This window comes from Astyanax mexicanus, chromosome 4 (genome assembly GCF_023375975.1).
Source record: "Astyanax mexicanus isolate ESR-SI-001 chromosome 4, AstMex3_surface, whole genome shotgun sequence".
Lineage (NCBI taxonomy): Eukaryota > Metazoa > Chordata > Actinopteri > Characiformes > Acestrorhamphidae > Astyanax > Astyanax mexicanus.
In genome coordinates this window covers 21,396,669-21,424,584 of record NC_064411.1, presented here as the reverse complement: position 1 = coordinate 21,424,584, position 27,916 = coordinate 21,396,669, and the positions used below count along the sequence as shown (strand labels likewise).

General features: G+C 38.2%; 1 protein-coding gene, 1 long non-coding RNA gene and 1 pseudogene across 6 annotated transcripts in view; 2 read left to right on the top strand and 1 right to left on the bottom strand.

The window, feature by feature from the left end:
* The window catches only part of LOC125801555 (zinc finger protein 850-like), a 37,290-nt pseudogene extending 35,905 nt beyond the window's left edge, over positions 1–1,385 (top strand).
* The window catches only part of LOC111189804 (zinc finger protein 239), a 140,060-nt gene that overhangs the window by 38,243 nt on the left and 73,901 nt on the right, over positions 1–27,916 (top strand). Inside the window, exon 1 of one of the 5 annotated variants that reach the window (XM_049477590.1) lies at positions 4,555–4,617. The exons of 3 other annotated variants lie outside the window; for them this stretch is intronic. The gene's annotated coding sequence lies outside the window, so the exon portion shown is untranslated. Of the gene's footprint in view, positions 1–4,554; positions 4,618–27,916 lie in introns of those variants that run through there. One more of the 5 variants, XM_049477585.1, reaches the window with a different exon arrangement.
* Positions 12,966–13,954, bottom strand: LOC125801605 (uncharacterized). Its single transcript, XR_007438810.1, has 4 exons — positions 13,905–13,954; positions 13,608–13,676; positions 13,260–13,307; positions 12,966–13,129 (listed from the first exon to the last, which is right to left on the bottom strand). It is a non-coding gene; the product is annotated as an uncharacterized LOC125801605 (long non-coding RNA).

Genomic DNA, 27,916 nt, shown 5'->3' with positions numbered 1-27,916 from the left:
AAAGCAGAAGCCGTCCTGAAGAATCTCCAGAACACGCAGAAATTGTTTGCTACATTTAAAAGACAAATGAAGCCAAGTCCCGACATGGAGAAACATCAGAACTCTGTCAAGAGTTTTACTAAACAGAGTAATCTCAAAAAACACCAGCGCATTCACACAGGAGAGAAACCGTATCACTGCTCAGACTGTGGGAAGAGTTTTAATCAACAGAGTAATCTCAAAAGTCACCAGCGCATTCACACAGGAGAGAAACCGTATCACTGCTCAGACTGTGGGAAGAGTTTTACTACCCAGAGTGATCTCAAAAAACATCAGCGCATTCACACAGGAGAGAAACCATATTACTGCTCAGACTGTAGGAAGAGTTTTATTACACAGAGTAAACTTAAAATACACCAGCGCATTCACACAGGAGAGAAACCGCATCACTGCTCAGACTGTGGGAAGAGTTTTACTGAACAGAGGGCTCTCAAAATTCACCAGCGCATTCACACAGGAGAGAAACCGTATTACTGCTCAGACTGTGGGAAGAGTTTTAATCATCACAGTCATCTCAAAAAACACCAGCGCATTCACACAGGAGAGAAACCTTATTACTGCTCAGACTGTGGGAAGAGCTTTAATCAACTGGAGACTGTCAAACGGCATCAGCGCATTCACACAGGAGAGAAACCTTATTACTGCTCAGACTGTGGGAAGAGCTTTAATCAACTGGAGACTGTCAAACGGCATCAGCGCATTCACACAGGAGAGAAACCGTATCACTGCTCAGACTGTGGGAAGAGTTTTACTACACAGAGTGATCTCAAAAAACACCAGCGCATTCACACAGGAGAGAAAAATGTCCCAAATTTGTCCCATGGCAATTAAAAGCTCAAATCATAAATTCCACCAGAAACAAATATGAACTGTATTTAACAATGGATTTTACAGGTTCAGCAAAACTATTCTTATCCAGGGATGATGTGTATAGAATTCCATGTTATGTTTGTATGTCTTGTAAGTTTGAATATTCCAGGACATTCTTTGTGAGACAGAGCTCAGTTTTTAGGTTAGTTACTGTTGCGCAGTAAGGTTACAGGCTCATTCACTCCCTCTGCTGGTGTTCTTGTTTGTCTATGGTTCAGTCCAATTAAAAATCTGTTACTATAGAGGGATATAGATGGATATTTGTTTGTGTTGTATTACTCAAGTTTTATACTCTCTTATCTTTTCCTTATTGAATATTAAATGTTGCTTATGTTTTTTTTAATCTCCAAAGTTACTAAGAATATCCAAATAATGTAGTTTCTAAATTGTTTTTATCCAGTACAAACTATTATCTTTGTATTACTTCACCTCTATATTTACCCATGTGTGTTTTAATAAACGGCTTTTATATTGCAGATCTCCAATCTCATTGTGTTTTCTCAACACATGTTTGACATGAAACCTATAGGCCTGAGATTGTCATATCCAGTTATATTAAGACTATGGTTTGTGTTTTTTTTCTCCTAAATCTCTTGTAATGTAACTATGCATAACCAGTCATATTAAGACTATGCTTGAAGTGCAAACAGAGACAGAACATGTTTTAAGCACAGTACAGTCTTGTTGGTCACTCTGTTACCGTCTGTCACTCTGTTAAAAGTAGCAGAAGCATCTTCTATGCCAGGAGTATTTAATTAGAATTCAGAATGATCCAGTTATACAAAATTCCTCGCCTGTCTCTCTGTCGCACTCGGCGTGACTTTAGTTTTCGTCCGTTCTCGTTTTTCCGCCCATTCTCGCCCAGGCTCACTATCTCCTTATAAAGGCGTTTTTTCACGGCCATGTCCCAATTCAACAGCCGGAGCAGCGGGACCGCGACCCTGACAACACGGGTTCGATCCCGCGTGAGGAGCGGTGTGTTTATTTATTTATTTTTTCCACGTCTGCACAGATCTGATTGACTGAAGAGAGTGGTTGGTGATATTACCTCACACGTGATTGGTCTGTGATTTACTGCGCCGCAAAGCGTGTATACAATTAAATCCTTCTCAATAGGTTTGGGTCCGGACCCGGACCACGGTCCGCCCGTGACCTCTGTTCTATGCAAATTCCCCGAATTTTCCTCTTCTGCTCACTGCTCAACCACCAAACTCGCTGCTACTGTGTTGCCAGTTGCCAGTGTTGTATCTTAAAAAGTCCACACTAAACTGTGAGAGGTTTAAGCTTGACGAGAAATATCGTCACGTCTTAATCTCGTGAGATCTCGTGCCACGATACAGGATTTGCTATTTTACTGACCAAATGTATAAACAAAGCATTTCCTGTTTTACTGTCTATTGTTATTGTTAGCCAGCCTAGCTAAATGTACAAATGTAGCATTTGCTGTTTTAATGACTATTATTATTGTTTGCTAGCTAGCTAAATGTTCAAATATGCAGTTTGCTGATTTACTGAACATTATTATTGGTAGCTAGCCTAGCTAAATGTATAAATGTAGCATTTGCCGTTTTACTGACTTTTATTATTGGTAGCTAGCCTAACTAAATGTCCAAACAACAACAGTGTTTAACAGTGTTTTACGGCCGGTATTTATTTATTTTTTATTTCTTGCATATTTTTTTTCTTAAATGTAATTTGTATTCTCTTTCAAGCATTCATTCGGTATCTCAGTATGGGATACGCCACTCTCTCATATTCCTCATGTAGCCCCGGCTAATATATATATATATATATATATATATATATATATATATATATATATATATATATATATATATATATATAGCACCTTTAGATTTTACAACTGTGAGATAAAACAGATAATACAAATAAAACTGATATAAACTACAAAGTGAAATATACAAGTTAGTGGAAAATTAACACTACATATACATATAATACAGAATAAGATACAGAAATAATTTTAACTATACATGCAGAAAAAAATATGTAATAAAGTAAAAAATAAAGTAAAGTAATGCTTAATCTTCCTTTGTTAATTTTGATTTATGTGGTAACTAATATGCGGAAGGAAGAAAAGCTTGCGCATTTACTAACAATTCCCTACTTTACCACATGATGCCACTAATTCCCGCTCTCCGCACACTTTTGAAGGCATACGCATGCCTTAAACCTTGCTTAAATGTACGCTCGTTTTCACACCAAGTATTTCTTTATAAATCACAATTCTTGCGTGAGATGTTGCTGTAGCAGTAGATTCTCTCCTGTCAGATTCCTGTCAACATTAGCCTGTTAGCAGCTAACAGAGTTAGCAGGGAATTAGCTCTCTTTCTCTTATACTGTTTAATAAACTGAGAAAAGCACAAATAATTTATGGGTAAATTTATGAGATTAAACTAATTCAGATTTAATTAGTATAATTAAAGGCTGATTTTTGGTAAGTTAGGAAAAAGCTGAATTAGCTAGCTTCCTAGTGTTGGCTAAGCTAGCTACTGAATGTACCCAAAGTTTCTGAGGAGAAAGAGCATTTATTTTCTGTTTTCTGTGACCTAGAAAGGTTTTTAAACGGTTTGGAGGAACTAATTGCCACCATTCTAACAATTCTACAAATTACTATCTGTTTTAAGCTAATTTGCCTCAGTAAGAGTAAATTATCCTCAAATTTTAACTCAGTTTATTTAATTGTTAGCGTTTACTAGCTAACAGATTTAACGTTTATTTACACAGGTCTTAAACTTAAATTTATTTGTTTTTTTAAAACATTACTCACACCTTCACTGTTTCTTATAATTCATATATTCTTTTCTCTACAGTTTACAAATCAGTGAGTCTTGGTGAATGTTTCTGTTCTTATTATGGTAAATAGGGCCTGCAGAGATTTAATAGAAGAATCTGTTCTTTAGAACATAATGTTTTATATCATTATTAGAAGCACAAACACACCTGAGATTATTTATATTTATTTATATTTTACAATCACTGTTACAAAGAGCCAAGTAAGTCCTATTTGTTGGAGTTGTACAGGAGCAATCAGAGAATCTCTATGGAGGAAAAAACTCACTTCAGAATCTGCTCTCAATCTCAGTCACTCAACAGAGTCTGAAATGTATAAAAACATATAAAAAATATTATTCTATAAAGTATGAAACATTTATAAATTATTACTTTTAGCAAAATAATAATTTATAAACATCTGATACTTTATAGAATAACATTTTGCTTATTTCCTAAAAACAGAACAACTACAACTATTTAATCACAGCAGAGGTAATTATTAAAGCTTTTAAACTGCAGTTTTAATCCTATTAAACATGTTCTGTGTGTAACTCCAGCATCAGTAGCAGTAATGCTAGTAAATCTAATGAATAAAAAACATTAGTTTTAGAAAATGGAAATATAGAGGTACGTTTTCTCTCCTATTTTAGTGAAATACTTTGTTCTACTTTGTAAAATTAAAGGAAAACCCCAGAGAAGTATTTCTACAGTGTTTTAAATGAGAGTTTTAGCTGTTTAGCTCCATTCAGCTCCATGCATTGAGGACTCCCTCGCGGGCTCCCTCTAGCGGTGGTGGGGTATAATGTGATATAGCGGGGGAGGGGGCGGGGCTCTACATAACCCGGATGACGCTGAGCTTCCGGGGACTGTAGCTGGAGAGGAGGAAGAGCGGGATCAGCTGAACTACAGAAGGTATGAGAATCTCTCTCACTCTCTCTCTCTCTCTCTCTCTCTCTTTTAAAGGATTCAAATACTCCACAGCGTGGCTGGCCAGTAAAGGTCTAAAAGAAGAAAAAATAACGCCATGGCCCCCTTGTTCACCTGATCTGAACCTGTGGTCCCTCATAAAATGTGAGATCCACAGAGAGGGAAAACAGTACACCTCTCTGAACAGTGTCTGGAATGCTGTGGTGGCTGCTGCATGCAATGTTGATCGTAAACAGATCAAGAAACTGACAGAATATGGATGGAAGGCTTTGAGTGTCACCGTAAAAAAGGTGGATTTATTGGTCACTGATTCGTTTTTGGTTTTGTTTTTGAATGTCAAACATGTTCATTGCTAAATTTTGAGTTGTTATATTGGTTTACCTGGTGAAAATAAACAAGTAATATGGGTATATATTTGTTTTTTTTATTAAGTTGCCTAATAATTCTGCACAGTAATAGTTATCTGCAAAAACAGATATCCTCATTAAGATCTAAAAACAACCCACTCCAACTCCAAAAATATTAAGCTTTAATATGTATGAGTCTTTTGGGTTGATTGAGAACAAAGTTGTTGTTCAATAATAAAAAGAATCCTCTCAAATACAACTTGCCTAATAATTCTGCACACACTGTAGTTGTACTATTGCACCTAAAAAGGTACTAAACTGCTCTGTCTTGAAAAGATATAACTCTATTGTTGATTGAAGCCTGCTATTAATGTATTTTTTTGTTAAAAGTCACTCGACACTCGATTCTAAGTCTTATTTTGCCCTACTGTTTTGATACACTCAGTATCAAACTCAGTAACTACTGGTTTTTTTATATACCTGTGTGTTAGTCCTTTTATTGTGTTTTATATTTTCTATTATTTTATTTAATTTCTACAAACATAGAGAAGGGAAAGAATAGATAGAACTCAGGACCATTTTTCTTCCCATTAACTGGGGATAGGGGTTACATAAGCAATACCTAAAAATAATCAAAGAAAACAAAGAAACTAAAAAGAAATGTGGAAAAATAGCTAAAACAAACCAGCATTAAAAACTAATAGGTTTACTAAAAAAATAAAGAAACTGAAAACATACCAAACATCATAAAGATCTTTAGAGACTAGAAGTTTAAAATTATTTAGTGACACCAGCTGAGCTTTAGAGTTTCCTGTAGTGAATTCCAGCTCGCTGGTGCACTGTAACGAAAAGCAGATTTTCCCATTTCATTTAAAACTCTCGACGATCCAGTTACTGGAGTGAGTCTGGTAGGTTATTTTTAAGAAGCGTTTATGTGATGTACGGTGGCATATGGTGAGGAAGTGCTTTAAAAAAGAAAACGAACCAGTGTGTTTCCCGGCGCACAGCAAGAGAAGACCATGCAACTTTTTCTTAGAGTGAACAGTGATGTGTACCAGTAATCTTAGAGCCGCATGATACATAAAATCTACTGGTTTGAGTGTAGTGGCTGACGTATGTCTGTAAATCACATCACCATAATCCCCAGACAGCACAGGTACGTCGGAGAGATGTTTATGCGATGCTCACAGTTACATCGTTACATTGTCGCTGAGACCTCCTTACGCGATAGACAAGCGACGTCCCACCGCTTCCTAAAAGACGTACCTGAATAGGAACCTGATGCTTGTGCGTTCTCTATACACAAAAGAACCATGTCAACGTGTTTTTTACTCCTTGGGAGTAACAACCATCCGTATAAAACAATTTAAAAAAGGATTAACGAATCAAGTGTGAGATTAATTATATTTCCTGTTATTCAGGTTTCGCCTTTAAAATATTTAAACAGAAATATAAAGATGTAAAGAGAGTGGCAATTTACAATTTTGAAAAGTTGTATTTCAGAACTTATTTACATACACAAACAAAAACTTAACAACAGGTTACTAAAAATTATAAAGTTTATGAAATACAAGATGTATGAAATATTATTATTTTTAATTTTTGTATTTCAGAGCTAATTCACATGCACAAACATAAATGTAACAGATTTCTAATAAATTATAAAGTGTATGAAATATAATTTCTTTTAAAAGTTGTATTTCAAAAGTAATTTACATGCACAAACAAAAATTTAACAGGTTACTAATAAATTGTAAAGTGTACATTAAATATTATTTTGAAAAGTGCTTTCGAACCAATTCACATTCGCATAAACCAGAACTTACAAATTACTAATGAATTATAAAATATTTGTTGTTGTTGTTATTATATAATTATTCAGCGTGGTCTTCCGCGATGAAGTCTGTGAGGCGCCAGACAAAGCCAGTCTCTGATCGCCTTTTCTGCATCAGCTTTAGGGCTGTCCCTAACGATTATTTTTTAAACGATTATTCTAACGATTATTTTTTTCGATTAGTCGACTAATCTATTTATTGAGAAACATATTTAAATAATTATTATTTTACGTTTTAAAGCAAACGATAAAATACTATATTTATATATAATAACAACAACAGCAACACAAGCCTACTAAACCAAACCCCACACTTATAATCACTTACATGTACAACACGTTTAGATCTATAACGCTAAAAATGAATAAGCTCCCATACACCACAACCGTGTGTTGAACTGTTTTCTGTGACCGCTAGATTTTGTGACCACGGGCAAGTAGTTCTCAGCAGACCGGTGCACTGGCCGATTCGAAACGTGTTCGTTTCTAATGTTTACCCCGACTGGCCAAAACGGTTAAGTTTAGGGCTGAGGGTAAGGTGTAGGTATAGAAAGCTTCTGTTTTGCCAATGAACGCTCATAACCGTGAGCACTGGTCACAAAATTCCGACGGTGACAGAAAACGGTGTAACACTGCAGCGCCGACGGCGCTAGCTAAAATAACTTAAGGCAGCTAGCTTAGCTAAACACCTGAACTTATGAATAATGCTACTGTTTCTGGAAACTGTGAAATGCCATGCACAAATATAAACCAAAAATGTATAATTTCTGCCTGTGGCAGGTTTAAAACCTTTGGTAGACAGCCTTAAGTCTTTTTAAGGACACCCGCGGAGACCCTGATGTAAACGGTAACTTACTGTGTGACCCTGTTGACATAGTGCTCCTGGATGTTTGCGCTTCAAGTGCTCCTTTTGCACATATGGCAGAGGACCACATTGTTGCCCTTTTGCGTGAAATGCTCACAAACTTTAGATGCCCGCTGGCGTTTTTTTGTAGCTGTTTTCACTACCGCAGTTCTACAGCGGGGGTGTTGTGCCGATTCTGTCCGCGAAGCGGGAGTCAGATTCAGCAGAGAGTCGGATTCGGCACAAGCGCGGCAGCACCTCGCGGTCCGCGGTGTCAGTTGTAAGCGCTCGCGCTAGCCGCAAAATACGGCAGAAAACACTGAGGGAGCTGCAGAATTATGTATGGGACTAGAATATGAGCTCTCACCAGAACAAGCGAATCTCTCTGTGTCTCTCTCTCTCTCTCTCTCTCTCTCTCTCTCTCTCTCTCTGTGTGTGTGTCTCTCTCTCTCTCGCACGTGAACTCCTCCGCGTTTGACTTGCAGAACTGTGTTTAGCTGTTCTTAAAAATCATTTTAATTAAATAATAGTTCTATGCTTCTATGTTACCGTGTTAATTAACATATTTACGACGCGCCAACGCACGTTATGCAAATCGATGTATTTTCGTAATCGATGACGTCGATTATGTCGACGCGTCGCCCCAGCCCTAATCAGCTTCACTTGGATTGGACAGCTGGGGATTTCTCATCGCAGACGCTGTAAGTACAACATTGTTTCATTCGAAAATTACTTGTATGTTTTAGTTTCTAAGACATTATTGGGCGTAATGATCAGAATGTTGCTAATACGTCATTTTATGCAATATTGGTATATATACAGGTGTTGGCTGCTAATTTGTTCATTTGGAATATGTTTCTTGCCAACATGTTGCTAGGTTGTTGCTAAGGTGTTCCTATGAAGTTTGCCATGGTGTACCAGTTTACTGCGTGACTCCTTGATATTTTAGAAAATGTAAATGTATACAAACTGCCTGTTCTGCATATTTGCAGCTGCCCCAACTCAAGATTATCAAACAGTCTGTTGAAGGTGACACTGTCATATAAACGTAGACCTAATAGGTTGTGAATAGCCTGAACAACAAGGAATATTAGTGTAGATTTTTTATTATAGCCCTCTGAATTTGGCATTTTTGAAGATTCATTGAAAATAAACAGCCTGTTCTGCCTATTTCCAGTTGCCCTAACTCCAGATTATAAAACCGTCTGTTGAAGTTGATACCAAATTATGAAAATAGAACTATTAGACGACTGAATAAGACAAGGTAAATAAGAAGCTAACTTCAGCCTCATACATGTTTGCTACACTGCCACATAGTGCTTTGAGTGCTGCTTAATAGACAGTCTAGTAATAGAAATTGTTACCTCGTCTGTATTTCAATGTCAATCAACCAAATTCCAATTCAGGTAAGTATTAGTATTAGTTACTAGCTTAATCATTAACAATTTATTTCCCTGCAGGTACTCACTCCCCACCCTGACTCCTCCTCAGGTTCCCTCCAAACGAGAAATTCGCATATGGAGACTGGTAAGTGACATCGTAATGAAAGTCATTTTTAGTGTCTTTAAATTTGTCCCCAGAAACTTTTAGGAGCCATGGTGATGAATCAGGCCAGCTGATATCATCACACAGTGTCAAGCTTGTAAAAATAAAACAACTTTCTTTGTTACATAGAATCATTTTCAAAAAGGCTTTACTCAAAACCATACATAACATTCTCTTTCAATCTGATGAACCACTATGCCATGCAAAGAACCATTTAAGGCTGAAATGCTATTGTGAGAGCATAAACTTCTAAAAAATGCTGACACAGCATTAAACCTACAGGATATTTTTGATACCCTGTGTTAGCCTCTTAGATAACGCTACCAACATTAAAAAAGTAGGATCTTTTGACAGACTAAAAACCATATCGGTGTTAAGTAGTAATATTGAGCTACAGTCTTTAACTGTATACCAGCAACGTATACTTACATATGGACAGGAATTAGTGCCAAATTGAAAAGCAGTCACTACACTACGGTGCCTTTTCACAGTAAAAAGCAAAGTGACAGTATACATGGATTTACATTTTAAAGCAAATTGCTTTATTTTTGGAATTCAATACATGTGACTTTAAAATGCAATCAGTTCAACTGTTTGGTATTCCACTGTGTTTTGGCTGTGAACGTTCCAAACACAGCACACTTTTGTCAGGAGCAGTGAAACACTCATGCCGAGAGTTCACTCAGAAAGGAAAGTGATTTTTCACTAAAATCCACCTGTTAAAACGCACGTTTTTCAAACCCCACTAACCATTTTTGTGCTCTGATTAACTTAACGTACACATGTCATGTTTTTCTGCATGTGGATATCATCAAGATGCTTTAAACACTTATTTTGGTTAAATGTGATTGAACTGTGATTTTATTTCATTGTGGCATGTAAAGATAATATAATAGTGGTTTAAGTTTTCGTTTTGCCACATATTCTGCATTTCACATTTTTCCAATGACTGCTTTTAAATTTGGCACTAATTGCATCTTAAGACTGAAGAGCGACACTGAATTGATTCATATAATACGCAGTGCAGTTTCTTTCTAGAAAAGCCATCTTAAACGTTCTTAAAAAGTCATTTTACTCAGTGGTGTCCAATTATATCTAGAAAGGGCCACTTTGGCTGCAGAAGCACACATGATCATTTTTTAAAGACTGATACCAATATTAAGCTTCTGTGTTCACCCCTGTTGTAATTATGTACATAGAACCATCACCAAACAAAGCCATTTGAGATTTATTTTTTTATGGTACAATGTTTGGTATACTTATATATGGTCTTATTTTGATACTTACATATTACAAGTTCCTTGATGCGAGAGTGCCCAATTCCTTTTTTTTCTCCTCTGTAGGGCTGTCCCTAACGATTATTTTTTAAACGATTATTCTAACGATTATTTTTTTCGATTAGTCGACTAATCTATTCATTGAGAAACATATTTAAATAATTATTATTTTACGTTTTAAAGCAAACGATAAATTACTATATTTATATATAATAACAACAACAACAACAACACAAGCCTACTAAACCAAACCCCACACTTATAATCACTTACATGTACAGCACGTTGTTTAGATCTATAACGCTAAAAATGGATAAGCTCCCATACACCACAACCGTGTGTTGTTTTCTGTGACCGCTAGATTTTGTGACCACTGGCAAGTAGTTCTCAGCAGACCGGTGCACTGGCCGATTCGAAACGTGTTCGTTTCTAATGTTTACCCCGACTGGCCAAAACGGTTCAGTTTAGGGCTGAGGGTAAGGTGTAGGTATAGAAAGCTTCCGTTTTGCCAATGAACGCTCATAACCGTGAGCACTGGTCACAAAATTCCGACGGTGACAGAATACGGTGTGACACCGCAGCGCCGACGGCGCTAGCTAAAATAACTTAAGGCAGCTAGCTTAGCTAAACACCTGAACTTATGAATAATGCTACTGTTTCTGGAAACTATATATATAAATATAAACCAAAAATGTATAATTTCTGCCTGTGGCAGGTTTAAAACCTTTGGTAGACAGCCTTAAGTCTTTATAAGGACACCCGCGGAGACCCTGATGTAAATGGTAACTTACTGTGTGACCCTGTTGACATAGTGCTCCTGGATGTTTGCGCTTCAAGTGCTCCTTTTGCACATATGGCAGAGGACCACATTGTTGCCCTTTTGCGTGAAATGCTCCCAAACTTTAGATGCCCGCTGGCGTTTTTTTGTAGCTGGAGATTGCTCTCCGGAGTCCAAGCTCTCTAGAGCTTAGATTCTCTGCCCGAACCCGACATGACCCGAGGCCCGCCCGTAAATCCGACCCGGGCTCCAGAAAATAGTCCGAGATGTAGGCGTCTGTTTTTTAATTATATTTTTATTTAAAAAAAAAATAACGAAAATAACGAAAACTGAAAGTGAAACTAAACTAATTTATTTATAAGCGCTGTTTTCACTACCGCAGTTCTACAGCGGGGGTGTTGTGCCGATTCTGTCCGCGAAGCGGGAGTCAGATTCAGCAGAGAGTCGGATTCGGCACAAACGCGGCGGCACCTCGCGGTCCGCGGTGTCAGTTGTAAGCGCTCGCGCTAGCCGCAAAATACAGCAGAAAACACTGAGGGAGCTGCAGAATTATGAATGGGACTAGAATAGGAGCACGAGGAGATCAAAGAGAACCTTCACCTGTGAGTAGTTCTCACCAGAACACGCAAATCTCTCTCTCTCTCTCTCTCTCTCTGTCTCTCTCTCTCTCTCTCTCTGTCTCTCGCACGTGAACTCCTCCGCGTTTGACCTGCAGAACTGTGTTTAGCTGTTCTTAAAAATCATTTTAATTAAATAATAGTTCTATGCTTCTATGTTACCGTGTTAATTAACATAATTCTGATCATATTTCGCTCATTAAAACAGCCCGAAAACAGCCAGTTGGAATTTTTGGGCCCGATCTAACCTCTAATGCTCTCCACAGGCGCCGCCATGTTTACGACGCGCCGACGCACGTTATGCAAATCGATGTATTTTTGTAATCGATGACGTCGATTATGTCGACGCGTCGCCCCAGCCCTACTCCTCTGCCACACCAGTTCAGAGAGACCGCCAGGTAATTCTCCATGTTTTTTTCAATGTTTGCCCCCCCCCCCCCCCCACCTAATGACAGCTTTGACATCTGTAGACAGACAGATGAATGTAACCAGGGACTAAATTTAAGTTTTTTTAAGCTTACGAGATATGAGGACAAACATTAAGGAGTTCATTAGAGCGTTCTTTAAAGCAACCCTCAGATCAAATATATTCTTAAGAAATTCTTCAATCTTCTTTTAAAAATCTTGATGTTCTGTTGTATGCTCCTGTTCTGTTAGCTTATCACTAATTATGAGATGCAGTTTGAAAGAAATGTTAATTGCAGTTATATACTTTTTCAGCTGCTGAGCATAGGCAAATTGAGGAAAAGGAGCAATGGTTGGGTAAAAAGACTGAAGGGGAACTCCTTTACATATATTTTTTAAATAAAGTTTTATGAAACTCATTGAAAGTTATGTTTTAGAGAGTTGTCTTTTTACCTCTCACAGTTTAAGAAAAGTTTGAGTCTGCTGTAAGAAAATAATAATAATGTATTTATTTAGGATTATCTCTTGTTCTTAATTTTGTACTCAAAAGAAAGAAAAGATAATTACTTTTTTCTTAAAGAAATGTTTATCTTTTACAAGATGTTTACAAAATGTTTACTCTGTGTGAGTTAAAAAAGGTATATTTCAATACTGACCTTTTTTTTTCTTGAGGCACGGTTGGTCAGATCTTTTTCTAGGCCCTCAAAATCCTCTGCACACTGGAGGGGAAGTACATTTTCTTCCAGATCCTCTTCCAGTGGTGTTGGAAGATTTCTGCCCCTCTCTCCAGTTTATTGCTGCAGTTGCAGCTGCACCTCACCAATGGCCTCAAGGATGCATCGTTCAGTGGCTGCGACATATACAACATGCATAACATATATATTTTAATGAATATTCATTTCATTATATACATGGATATATTTCAGCAGGTATGTTTAGTGAAATTGTATTTATTTAGAATAATGTTGTTGAAAACATACGGGTGCACTGGGAGGGTATTAAACGTCCTGAGCTATGAGCTCTTGATGCTTAAAAAGTAGTAAAAACATGCAATAATTAGAGTCAATGCAATAGCATGGCTGTAAATGATCAGATTTTCTTATACTTATAGCACCCTCATAAAATCTAATTCAATCCTTTTGTTCTCTGAGCAGTGAATAGAACTTATAAATATTGATTGCCCATGGTAATTTATCTTTTGAATTGTTGTAAACAGTATAGAGTTCCTTCAATTAACATGATTTCAATAATAACAGAGCAGACATGATTTAGGTATGCAAGCCATGTGCTGTTGTTGGCATTGTACTCCCTTTGTAATGCAGTCTTACTTTGACACCCAGGCAGTCTCCAATTGTTGGCCTCCTCAGGCCGTTGCCTCACTGTGGAAGAATTTTGGCCTATGAACAATTTAATGATATATTTCATTTAACCCTGTTAAAATCCCAGGCATATGACACCACTATGGCTTAAAATTCAATATCTTCAGGGACTTCAGCAACAACTATATAATATAAAGACCTAGTGTATTTGTAACTAGGGTCAGGGTTATTGCACTGCTTCTGGTCAATATTTGTAACTGCCAGGTTAACAAGTAAAAAAATTAAACTTTCAGGTACGTGTCCTACCGAGAGGTGAAGATGTGAGACCAGTCGGCGGCTCATATTGTGGCTGTGACGCTAGAGAAACAATATGTCTTCAGTAAGTACACATTATGTGTTCGTATGTGTTTGTAAATTACAGAATGTTTATTTTACTGTAAACCTATAACCTTGCTTTGATAGGAGGACATTGTTCTAAAATCCACCCACTGACTGCGTATTGGTGGGTTTGATGCTGGGGAAAAAAACATTTAGCACATTTATATGTTTAATCAGAATTAACTAAATAGACGTTAACTCTTTAACTCTGCTTTTTTCTTACAGCATATCTCAGTTCAGTAGTGCTTTTATCTTCAAAAGGTATCCATTGGAATTTGAAAACTGGTGGTAGCATCCTCTATCTTTGTGAATTTGGGCCTGGAAAGGAGCATTGTAACCATTTTTGAAACTTACAATAATGTGTAAGTCAGAGACCCTCTTAAGTTTATGAAATTTCACAATTGATTGATGTGTATGTACTATGGTATACAGCAGCCATGTTTTGTTTCAGCATTGTTCGCATTTTCTAATGCGATCTTACTTTGACAGACAGGCGGTGTCCAATTGTTGCTGTCCTCAGGCTCTTGCGTCATTCTGGGAGGACTGTCAACAAATGAATGGTATATATACACAAATAAATACTTTGATATTTCATTTAACCCAGTTAAAATCCCAGGCATATGACACACTAAGGCTTAAAATTCAGTAACTTCAGGGACTTCATTATAAACTAGTGGAACTATTAGTAGGTTATAGTACTGTGTAATAAAATAAGGACATTGTCTGAAACTGTTGTGCCCAGCAACAACTATATACAGTCATATGAAAAAGTTTGGGCACCCCTAATAATCTTAATAATTTTTAGTTCTAAATATTTGGGTGTTTGCAACAGCCATTTCAGTTTGATATATCTAATAACTGATGAACACAGTAATATTTCAGGATTGAAAATGTGCAATATGCATTAAACCACAATTTGACCGGTGCAAAAGTATGAGCACCCTTATCATTTTATTGATTTGAATACTCCTAACTACTTTTTACTGACTTACTGAAGCACAAAATTGGTTTCGTAACCTCATTGAGCTTTGAACTTCATAGCCAGGTGTATCCAATCATGAGAAAAGGTATTTAAGGTGGCCAATTGCAAGTTGTTCTCCTATTTGAATCTCCTCTGAAGAGTGGCATCATGGGCTCATCAAAACAACTCTCAAATGATCTAAAAACAAAGATTGTTCAACATAGTTGTTCAGGGGAAGGAGACAAAAAGTTGTCTCAGAGATTTAACCTGTCAGTTTCCACTGTGAGGAACATAGTAAGGAAATGGAAGACCACAGGGACAGTTCTTGTTAAGTACAGAAGTGGCAGGCCAAGAAAAATATCAGAAAGGCAGAGAAGAAGAATGGTGAGAACAGTCAAGGACAATCCACAGACCACCTCCAAAGAGCTGCAGCATCATCTTGCTGCAGATGGTGTCACTGTGCATCGCCCAACAATACAGCGCACTTTGCACAAGGAGAAGCTGAATGGGAGAGTGATGCGAAAGAAGCCATTTCTGTAAGCACCTGAGGTGAGCTTTTGCATAATGAGAATATATATTTTGCATAATAAGAAATATTCTCTTTTCTAGTATATGCAGAATTGATTATTTCCATTTATTTCTAGTATCTCTGTTTTCACTCTGTGGAAGCCGTCTTCAGTTTAGTAGAGTAGTAGAGCTTAGCTAAATGCTTTTAAACTAAGGCCCATCCATATGAAAGGAGAAGGGGACTGGAGGAGCATCCAGACCCCCGCAGAGAGGCCAACAAAATCCTTTCCAGGGGTTAAATAACACACTCCAGCCGTAGTTCCCATACTGAAATCAACCCCCTCCAAACTTGTGTAGCGCAGTAAGGTTGCAGCCTAATTCACTCCCTCTGATGGTGTTCTCATTTGTCTATGATTTGGTCACTCTGATTAAAAATCTGTTACTATAGAGGGATAAAGATGGATATTTGGTTGCATTGTATTAGTCAAGTTTTATACTCTCTTATCATTCCCTTATTGAATATTATATGTTGCTGAAGGTTTTTTATTCTTCAAATTTACTAAGAACATCCAAATCATTTAGTTTCTTAATAGTTTTTATCCAGTACCAACAATTATCTTTGTATTGCTTCACCTCTATATTTACTCAACTTGTTGTTTTAATAAAAGGCTTTTATATTGCAGATCTTCAATCTCATTGTGTTTTCTCAATATATGTTTGATATGAAACCTATAGGCCTGAGATTATCTTATGTTATTATTTGTTAAGTACTCAAAGTCGCCCAAAAGGGGAAATCCAGTGTGAAATTAATTTGGGTTGAAGTGAAACATAATAGTCAATTTCAGACTGAAATTAAGAAAGAAACAGATTTTTTTAAGGCTTAAAAGGGATACATTTACTTCCAATGGTATAGTAACATGCGTTTAACTTGTATTCATATGCTTATAGTTAGGGTTGCATTGATAACGTATCGGCACCGATACTGGCACGTACACATAGTATCGGTATTGGCAACGGGTATTGGTACCATTTCCGGGTTTGATATACGGGAGAAAGCAATAGCGAGTAAACAGCGCGGGTAGAACATACAGACAAAACGGTGCAGCATAGCAAAGTGCTGGTACTGCAGCAGCCTGCCTTTCTGCTCAAACAGCAAATTTAAACAAACAAACCTGCTAACCGAGCCGAACGTTAACCAAACCGAATGCTAACCGAGCCGAACACTAACCAAACCGAATGCTAACCGAGCCGAACACTAACCAAACCGAATGCTAACCGAGCCGAACGCTAACCAAATCGAATGCTAACCGAGCCGAAAGCTAACCAAATATCTATCTGTGTTTCTGAATAATTATAGATTCAATATGGACACCCAATATGCCGATTTAAATCTTAAAATATCAGTTATCGATCATATTTACCTGCATTTCCTATCGGATGCATGGTTCCTGAATTAGAACCGAAAGAGTGCGTTTTACACTTTCACCGCTGCGTTTTTTTGGGGTTTTTTTTACAGGTGTGAGCCGCCGGGGCGGGGGTGGGGGACCAAACACACCGAGACCAGGATAACTTAAACAACCCCGGAGGGGAATTTATTTAGAGTCTTTCACAGACAAAAGGCAAAAGTTCAGTCTTTAGCTCTGCAGCCCACTCCTTGTGGGATCAGCCGGGGCAGGGCCGGAGGCTGAGTCCAGAGCCAGTCCGCAGGAGGGTATGAGCTCCTCTTCGGGCTGGCAGAAGGGTCCTGGAGTCCCGGACACGGCGGCTCACACTGCGGGTCAGGATTCTGTAGGGAGGACAGAGTGGAGGAGCAAGAAAGAGACGGACAGAGAGACAGCGTTAGTGTCGTCTTGGAGGCTCTCCTCCTAGAATGCCGTTTCAGCAGCCTTTTTGTGGGGCTGCTGAGTGGAGTTGAGAGGCTGCCAGCCGTGCAGCACTCAGTGTCTTCCAGCCGTGCTCGGAGGGCGGGGCTGTCCCGCCTGCTGGTGTTTTTCCACCACTGTCCCACCAGTGGTGCTGAACGGTGGCCAGGCATGGGAAGGCTGTGCAGCTGGGAGCTGTCCGGTGCTGAACGGCGCTCTGTTTCCAGCGTCTTCTCTCCTCGAGGTCGGCGCCGCCGGCCACACAGGTCTATACTTCAGCACACACACGTATACAGCGCTCACCTCAGACTCCTCGCCCCGCATATCAGTAAAAGTTAGATCCATCAAACCAGGTCCAAACAGTGCTTGACAAAACTTGAGAAGAATATTTGTTTTAAAGCCGTATTAAAACCCTCTGGAGAGACATGTCATCTGCTGGTGTTGATCCACTGTGTTTTATTATCAAGTCTAAAGTCAGTGCAGTGTTGTCTTACAAAATCTTACAGCACGTCATGCTTCCCTCTGCTGACAGCTTTTATGGAGATGTGGATTTCATTTTCCAGCAGGACTTGGCACACTGCCCACACTGCCAAAAGTACCAACTGGTTTTATATAATATTCTAATTTTCCGAGACACTGATTTTTGGGGTTTCATTGTCTGTAAGCCAAAATCATCATCAACAATAAAATAAATAAATGCTTAAAATAGATCACTCTGTGTTTAATACATCTATATAATATGAGTTTCACGTTTTTAACTAAATTAATGAAATAAAGTAAATTTTCAAAGATTTCATCAGTATACAGTATCAGCTGTAGGGCATTGGGTCAAACAGAGAACAATGGATGCGATTTCAAAATATCACCATCAACGATGTCCTTTAAAAATTCAATGCACTCAGATCTAACAGCAAGGACATGAGCGGGTCCTTGTCCTTTATAGCATGCAGACTGGGAATTCTCAATTTCTTGTGCTTCCACTACTCCAAACAGCTTCTTGACAGCGGAGTCTTGCATATATGTAGTGGAAACTCTTCAAAATGATCAAACGTCCAGTGACTCACTAAGAAGCTGATTTGAAACTTCTGGATGTTTCTGTAATAGCCCGGGAGGGGCCGGAGCCTCTCCCAAAAATATGAAAAGATATAATTACCCACAGGAGGATCCTTTACCTGGTTCACGTATTCTGGAAGGAAAACCGTTATAAACAGGCTTAAATGAGGTGTTCAAGATTTAAGTGTTATTTGCTGGGTACATGTGTATTATATATAGTTGCACTCATGTTATGGTAGCATACATTTATTAGGTACTTTATATACATTTGAATAAACTGGGTGAGCTTATTTATAAGCGTACGATAAGCATAACGTTGACTTGATCAGCATGAGAAAACACTGCGGACTACCAATACATTAAACCTTTGAGGGGCACAACTTCTGGACGCCGTCGTAGCAAAACGCGGACTACGAGTCCAAAAGGGTATAAGAGCGGGCACGGCCCGCTGCGCAGCAAAACTCAGACTAGGAGTCTAATGAGCATAGGAGCGGGTACGCCCCGTGTTGATACTCGAGTAAAAGTAAAAAAGTACTCAATTTAAAATAGTTACATAGTTACCTTTAATTATGTAGGTGACTATAAACCTTATTTTTATAGTTTTACAGTTTTATCAGAATTATTTTTTTTAAACTTGGCATTGCTATGCTTTAACTGCTATTTACATGTTTCTTTTTAAACATTCAAGCAGATTGTTAAGTACCCAATAAAAACTTAAGGAATCATCATTAAAAACATGACATCATACAAAAAAGAATGTTGGTTGGCGCATGCGCAGTGCCATAAAGAAGCACATATTGATGGGTAGCATAACTCGACAGGACACCAGTTCCCCTGAGCTGCGCACACAGTCCCCAGGCTACACAGCTGATTTACACAGCGCCTCTCCCGCTAATTGTAATACACTGCTGAGAAAAGTTCAGCTGCGCTGCCATGAAGAACAAAACTCAGTTCAAACTATGTGTGATAAAATCAGCGGAACATAAACACAGCAAACATTATGAGGCATTTCTCTGACCACCAAGACTTTCAGAAAGGTAAACTCTATTTATGGACGCAGGTTAAGCACGTAACGTAGTGCAGCTCAGCTAACGCCTTAGCTAACCTAGGCAGTTTGATATGTCTCCAGTTTAGTTCAGTGTTGTTTAAAAGGGATTTTAACGATTTTTACGCTAATATTAAATTATTCAGAGAATTTTAATTTTATCAATTAATATTACAAAATTGATTGAAAACACCTAAAATATACAAGTGAACATGTAATATTCAAAATATGGTAAAAACAAGAAAAAAATACAGGTGCTTTTCAGATTTTCTAAATTTTCTTTTAATGAAATATTTATATGTGTGTGTATAAACTGCTCTCTTCCACTGGTTAGATATTATAGTGATCTGCTCCTGAGATATTCCTTTCTTCCTCCAAAGGACTGAAAACTGAAAAAGAACAAAAACATTTTATAACTTATTTTGCAGTAAAGAATGCGTTTCTGTATTCTATATATCTGCTTAGTGACAGTGTTGGGTTACAAACCCTGCCACAGATCTGTCTCCGCCTAACGCGGCACCTGATTGGCTGATTCACATGTCTTTCTTCAGAGAAGACTCTGTTGATTCTGCGCATGTGCATTAGTAAGCTGTAAATCCAGCCAAACCTAAAGCATTAAATTCGATATTATAAGCACTGCTTTGACAAAAATGAGGATTACTGTAGAATGGACTGATGGATTTACTTATTTGGAGCGATTTTGAAGCAGCAAAATCTAAGCAACTAGAAGAGCTCTAGTTACCCAGGGGGATTAATTACACAAGCTGCTGTAAAACTGTATAAAACAGTCTAACACTCTTTAGGCTCTTATTAAGGAACTGTACAGTGAAATGGTTGGCTGTTCCATAATCCTGAGAGTCAGGCATTTGGAATGATGTGTAACATGTCCACATTGAATCAAATATGGACGTACGTAAAAAGCAAATATGCAAATTATAAGTAATATTTTAATAAATAGACATATTTCGCCCTAAATTTTCTAAAAGGAAATACAGCTAAATCTGCTAGATAACAGAAAAGCAGAGATTCTAAGCTTCAATATATTGCATATTGTGTGTTGATCCTATAATTATTCATAAACACAGCCAGGTATTATTTATGACATTTTTCTGGCCCGCGGGTGGGCCAGGGCACGTTAAGACAATAAAGTAGAAGCTTTTTAATGCCAGTGTTACCTACTCTCAACGCTGTCCTAGCCAGCTTGAAACCTAGAATGGTTCTTAGAGAATGAGCCAAACTCACATGCAGCTAAACGTGGGTAATCCAGGTCCAGAAATTAAAACTCCATCCCATGGATTAGGCAGAACTAAGTTAGCTCCAGAGCCAGCCAGGCAAGGGGAGCGAAATCCTGGGATGGATTTTTACTTTTTGAACCTAGATTACCCACGTTTAGCTGCATGCGAGTTTGGCTCATTCTTTAAGAACCATTCTAGGTTTCAAGCCTAAACTCATAAAATTAATTCGGCTATTTTAATTTAATTGAATCACTTTTTTTTAATAGTTCAGACAGTTTTTTTCCCAGCATTTTATTTTTTTACTCAGTAAAGAGGAGTTTTTCAATGTAGCGAAGTAAATTACTTGTGTCAAAATGTAATTAAGTAAAAGTAAATCTACTTAAAAAATGACAAATTACTCAAAATCTACTCAATTACAGTAACGTGAGTAAATGTAAAAATTGTGCCTTTTACTGTATGTGTGTCCAGTACATACCCGCCATTTCTAATGTTCAAACTTCTTAAATGAATATACTACAGGAAACTGAAGAGGAACATGAAAGAAGAAGCATCACAGTTGTTGGAGTGGCAGAGTCTGATGATGGCAATGTTCTCCTTCTAACAAAAGATCTGGAGGAGCTGAGTGTACCCCCAGGGCTCTTACCTGAAGAGGCTGATGAGCTAATTAAAAGGCTGCCAGTGGACCTGTCAGTTACAGCTAAGGGACAACAGGTTACAGAAGTGAAAACACTAGATCCTGAAATGTAAAAAACAAAGTTCAAATGTGATTGCTCTGTTCTGTCAGAATTAAAGTGTTAAATCATGATCATACCCTAGATGGTTTCAGAGGTGTTGCAAGTTGATTTCTATGTTATGTCAGGTGGTTGTTAAGGTGTTGCAAGGCAATTGGTATGGTATTCCAGGCATGTGTGTGTGTGTGGTGTGTTCAGTGTATGGAGTGTGCAGTGTGTGGCCCCATGTAAGATTATTGGCTGAGCTGTGTATGCTGTGGTTGTGTTGTTTTACATTAAAAATATAACGTTATGTTTTGTTGATGTTAATTTTGTGTGTAAATCACATACAGAGAATGCTTTACTGTTTATTCATTTTTATTGTAAAATATTGCAGTAAAACAATAAAATAGTAATAATAGTAAATTAAATACACTGTTTTTTTAATGTCTGCTTAATTAAATGAATATGTGTAATTTGATAATAGACTGCATAGTATTGTAGGCAATACTTTAATTTTAGTGTCTGCTGTAGTATCTACCAAAAATAATTCTGTAAGTGCTATAAACTCATTACCTATTATTAGTGGTTCTGATTTGGAACTGACTTCACAAACGGAACAGCTGAACAGTTTGAATCTGTTTATGTCTGTGGATCGGTTAGACTGATTTCATGAAATAGACGCTTCTTTGTGAATCTGTAAATTGGTCATATTCATTATTTGGCATTTTGTCCTTTATTTTCCTGTGGCTTCATGCCTTAACCATCCTATGTTCATTTTTCATTTTTTTGGGTCAATTTGATCATGTGCATGTTTAATTATCCTATTAATATCCAAAATAATAATTATCCAAACTAATAATTGTCCAAAATAACAATTATTAAAACAAAATCCTAATCACTCGTTTTTCAAAAAAAAAAAAAAAAGTTACAACTTTTTTTAATTTTTCACTACTTTTGAAAGACCAACATACAGGTCCTTCTAAAAAAAATAGCATATTGTGATAAAGTTCATTATTTTCAGTAATGTACAGAAACATTAGACTTTCATATATTTTAGATTCATTACACACAACTGAAGTACTTCAAGCCTTTTATTGTTTTAATATTGATGGTTTTGGCAAAAAAGTAAAGAAAAAACAAAAATCCCTATCTAAAAAATTGCATATTTTACCCGACCAATAAAAGAAAAGTGTTTTTAATACAAAAAGAGTCAACCTTCAAATAATTATGTTCAGTTATGCACTTAAAACTTGGTCGGGAATCCTTTTGCAGAATTGACTGCTTCAGTGCGGCGTGGCATGGAGGCAATCAGCCTGTGGCACTGCTGAGGTGTTCTAGAGGCCCAGGATGCTTCGATAGCGGCCTTAAGCTCATCCAGAGTGTCGGGTCTTGCATATCTCAGCTTTCTCTTCACAATATCCCACAGATTCTCTATGGGGTTCAGGTCAGGAGAGCTGGCAGGCCAGTTGAGCACAGTAATACCACGGTCAGTAAACCATTTACCAGTGGTTTAGGCACTGTGAGCAAGTGCCAGGTCCTGCTGAAAAATGAAAACTTCATCTCCATAAAGCTTTTCAGCAGATGGAAGCATGAAGTGCTCCAAAATCTCCTGATAGCTAGCTGCATTGACCCCGCCCTTGATAAAACACAATGGACCAACACCAGCAGCTGACATGGCACCCCAGACCATCACTGACTGTGGGTACTTGACACTGGACTTCAGGCATTTTGGCATTTCCTTCTCCCCAGTCTTCCTCCAGACTCCAGCCCAGGTCAGGCGCTTCTGCCGCTGCTTCTGGTTCAAAAGTGGCTTGACCTAGGGAATGCGGCACCTGTAGCCCATTTCCTGCACACGCCTGTGCACGGTGGCTCTAGATGTTTCTACTCCAGACTCAGTCCACTGCTTCCACAGATCCCCCAAGGTCTGAAATCGGCCCTTCTATACAATCTTCCTCAGGGTCCGGTCACCTCTTCTCTTGCGCAGCGTTTTCTGCCACACTTTTTCCTTCCCACTGAGGTGCCTTGATACAGCACTCTGGGAACAGCCTATTCGTTCAGAAATGTCTTTCTGTGTCTTACCCTCTTGCTTGAGGGTGTCAGTGATGGCCTTCTGGACAGCAGTCAGGTCGGCAGTCTTACCCATGATTGCGGTTTTGAGGAATGAACCAGGATGGGAGTTTTTAAAAGCCTCAGGAATCTTTTGCAGGTGTTTAGAGTTAATTCATAGATTCAGATAATTGGGTTTGTTTAGAGAACCTTTTCATGATATTCTATTTTTTATCATTTCATTATGGAAAAGAATGAACTTTATCACAATATGCTAATTTTTTTGAGAAGGACCTGTAGTTCTGAGGCTGCTGGGAAACTGAGTCTTTAGGCAGAGAGGCTTCAGGAGCAGGCAGATTGACAAAGTCAGGCATGACAGTTTTATCTATTTTTATATATTTATTGTAATCGGTAACACACAAGTTGCTCTGGACAAGTGCTATATAAATAGAGATTACTGACTTACTAGCATTGTAACCCTGTTGGGAGCATCTGCTAAAAGCTCTGTATCTTGGTATGCTGAGGGTAACTACATTTTTGGAATTCTCATTTGGCTGCCTGTTAGTACTTACAAATAATAACATAAGAGGTTCTGAAGATCCATCAGGTCACAGAGAGGTTATCAACCATTTCTTGAGTGGATATTTCAATATAAAAGTCTTTTCTATTGAAACACACAGACATATAAGTAAACACAGAGGTAAAGCAATACAAAGATAATATTTGGTACTGGATAAAAACAATCAAACTAAATAAATTGGATATTCTTAGTAACTTTGGAGATTAAAAAAACCTTAAGCAACATATGATATCTAATAAGAAAAAGAGTGTGAAACTTGAGTAAAACAACACAACCAAATATCCCTCTAAGGTAACAGATTTTTAATCAGACTGACTGAACCATAGACAAATGAGAACAAGGATTTTGTTGGCCTCTCTGCGGGGTCTGGATTCTCCTCCGGTCTCACTTTTGGGAGCACTCTCTGGAGTTCCTCAGCTGGTGTTTTCACTTCTTCTTTCATACAGATGGGCCTAGCAGTTAATAGCATTAAGCTACGCTATGCTAAGCCTGGGGAACTGAGGACAGATTCCACAGAGTGAAAACAGAGATACTAGAAATGAATAGAAATAATCTAATCTGCATAAACTAGAAAGGAGATTAAAAGCATTCAAATCATAAGCTCTGAAGGTTTGGTCCTAAATGTTAAGTTGCCAGCTAAGAATCCTACTCTAACAATCACATCTAAATTTTAAAGACTAAGTTTTTTTTCCTTCTTCAGAACTGAACTCCTTCTGTAACTACCCTAAAAACTGAGCTCTGTCTCACGAAGAATGTTCTGGAATATCGAACATATAAGAAAACATAAAATGGAATTCAATAAACATCATCCCTGGGTAAGATTCATTTTGCTGAACCTGTAAAATCCATTGTTAAATTCAGCTCATGTTTGTTTCTGGTGGAACGTGTCCCAAGTGACAAAGTGAAACATTTGTGTAGGATAAGGTGTTCTGTCTGAAAGACTTACAATTGGTGCTTTTAATTGCCTTGAAACTGATTTGAGATGGAGTTTTCTCTCCTGTGTGAATGCGCTGGTGATTTTGGAGATTACTCTGTTGAGTAAAACTCCTCCCACATTCTGAGCAGTAATATGGTTTCTCTCCTGTGTGAATGCGCTGGTGATTTTGGAGATTACTCTGTTGAGTAAAACTCTTCCCACAGTCTGAGCAGTAATACGGTTTCTCTCCTGTGTGAATGCGCTGGTGGTTTTTGAGAGTACTCTGTTCGGTAAAACTCTTCCCACAGACTGAGCAGAGATACGGTTTCTCTCCTGTGTGAATGCGCTGATGCAGTTTGAGATTACTCTGTGTAGTAAAACTCTTTCCACAGTCTGAGCAGTGATACGGTTTCTCTCCTGTGTGAATGCGCTGGTGAATTTTGAGATGACTCTGTGCAGTAAATCTCCTTCCACAGTCTAAACAGTGATACGGTTTCTCTCCTGTGTGAATGTGCTGGTGATTTTTGAGATGAATATGTTGATTAAAACTCTTCCCACAGTCTGAGCAGTGATACGGTTTCTCTCCTGTGTGAATGCGCTGGTGTATTTTGAGAGTACTCTGTAGATTAAAACTCTTCCCACAGTCTGAGCATTGATACGGTTTCTCTCCTGTGTGAATGTGCTGGTGTTTTTTGAGATCACTCTGTTTAGTAAAACTCTTGACAGAGTGCTGATGTTGCTCCATGTCGGGACTTGGCTTCATTTGTCTGTTAAACGTAGCAAACAATTTCTGCGTGTTCTGGAGATTCTTCTGGACGGCTTGTGCTTCACCTCTTTCAGCAGTTTAACATTGCTCTTAGTTAAATATCCTGGTTGTTGGTGATGAATTTCAGGAGAATAATTTAATTTCTGGAAAACACAAAGAAAAGTGCAGTTGTATATTACAATAAAAGCAGGTCAATTAACTGAAGAGAACTGCCTAAATCAGTTACACTATACTGATAAAACTACTGGGACATATTCATTTACCATAAAAGCTTCTGTACTTTTATCCCAGTCAAAGTCCATAGTGTAAGGGGGTGCTGGTGGTCCTCCAGCCACTAGAAGGAGGCCACCTTTTGTCACTCATAATAATCAGTCTGACACCTGTTTGGTGCCTTTATAAGGACTGAATAGAATAATAGAATAGAATAGTCCGATTGAGGCCATTTCGAATATTTCTGTCCAATCGGATGAGGTGGATAATCCTATAAATAATCCGATACAAACAAGAATAACAGCCTTGTAAACACCTGTACCCGATTACATCCCCAATCAGAATGTTTAAGTATGTTTGCACATGTACCACAGCGTTTTAGGGCCACTCAACAATAAAAAAAGTTCGCTTTGAGATTAAAGTTTATTAGAAGAGGAGATATATTTGTATTATTTTAGGTAAATTTAACTTTTACCACTTTAGCTGCAGTTTAGGAGCGGAGCAGAGGGAAACAAGCACTCATGAGCTGTTAAATAATCACCATCAGTTATCTGCATGTAAGATGCTGATTATTAATGCTGTAGTGTTACTGTTACTGTTCATAATACAGTGTCCATAAATTAAGATCATTCACAGCTCCTCCCTGTAAAATCACTCTCTGACATCACAATGGACCATCCTGATTTCTGTATAGAAGGGTACTTCACACTTGTAAAAGCATTTGAAAATTCATATGCAAATAAAAATTTTAAACTAATAATTATAAGATACAAAGCATTTGTTTGAGTTTATTTGTTAATATGATGGTAAAAACTTGTTCAAATGCGTCCAGCAAGCATTCTCATTTTACTACAAAATAGTAGCCAATTTAGACAGAATTTTTGTACACATTACAAGAAGAAGTTACTGATGTTGAGACTATTTGGGCCAGATTATATCAGGTTCTGCGTGGAAATAAAACAAACACCCCTGGTTGCTTGAGTCACTTAATCCGCCTATTATGTTTGAAAGGGGTCAAATTGACCCCAATGTTTAATGCATTTATGTAAGTAGTTAATCTCATTTTATTTCCCTCATATTTGTTTAAACTCTTGTTAATAAAAACAAAGTAAAATAAAATACCCAAATAAAACAACCCTTGGTTTAAACAATTAATATTAAACACTGAACTGAGAAAACACACCTCCAATTTTGTTGGGGCCCAGTACGTTGGTGCACTTATAACTCCACTCAGTCAGCGGAAGTGAATCGAATGAGTCAACCGAGTCAGTTGATTCGTTACTCACGGTTCACACAGAGCTCGCGGAGGTGGCGTCCTCAGTAGCCATGACAACAGACTCCCGGTTCCTGGTGCTCCCGGTCAGAACGCAGCAGTCCCCAGCACTCACAGCGGGAGACGACGCAGTGCACGAGCGCCGGGAAGATCAGAACACCCTCCGTGTTCAACTCACACGCGAGGTCCGGCCGAGCTGCTGCAGACAGGCGCGAGGAAACTCAGCAGCAGCAGCAGCTCTCAGTCCGCGGAGAAGCGCCTTTACTCCACAGTCCGGCTGAACTGCCTCTTCAGAGGTTCCGCAGTAAAACTGAACTGAACGCTGCGGTTTAGAGCACTATACAGTACAATAGCACTGTAACTGTGTTATAGAGCGGATAACAAGAAAATAAAAGCGCTCCGGAGAGTCTAAACACAACTTCTCTCCTCACTTTCTCTCTCCTTCTCCTCCAACACACACCCACAGACACTCACACTCTCCCTCTTAGTCCCGCCCTTACTCGGCGCGGATTGGATAGAAAAATGTCTGTCGAGCTTTTCACTCGTATGATTGGCTGAGCTGAACAGGAAACCAGCAGGAAAAACCCGCGAAACAGAAAAGGCACATGGGAAATGGAGTTCGTTTACACTTACAATGAAAAACAAAGAAAATCATACAAATACACAGGATATTTTTAAGGTCCTACACAAGTATCTAATGTTATCTAGCTAGCCAATGTTCCCAGTGCTTTTTTTAACACAAGTATCTAACGTTATCTAGCTAGCTAATGTTC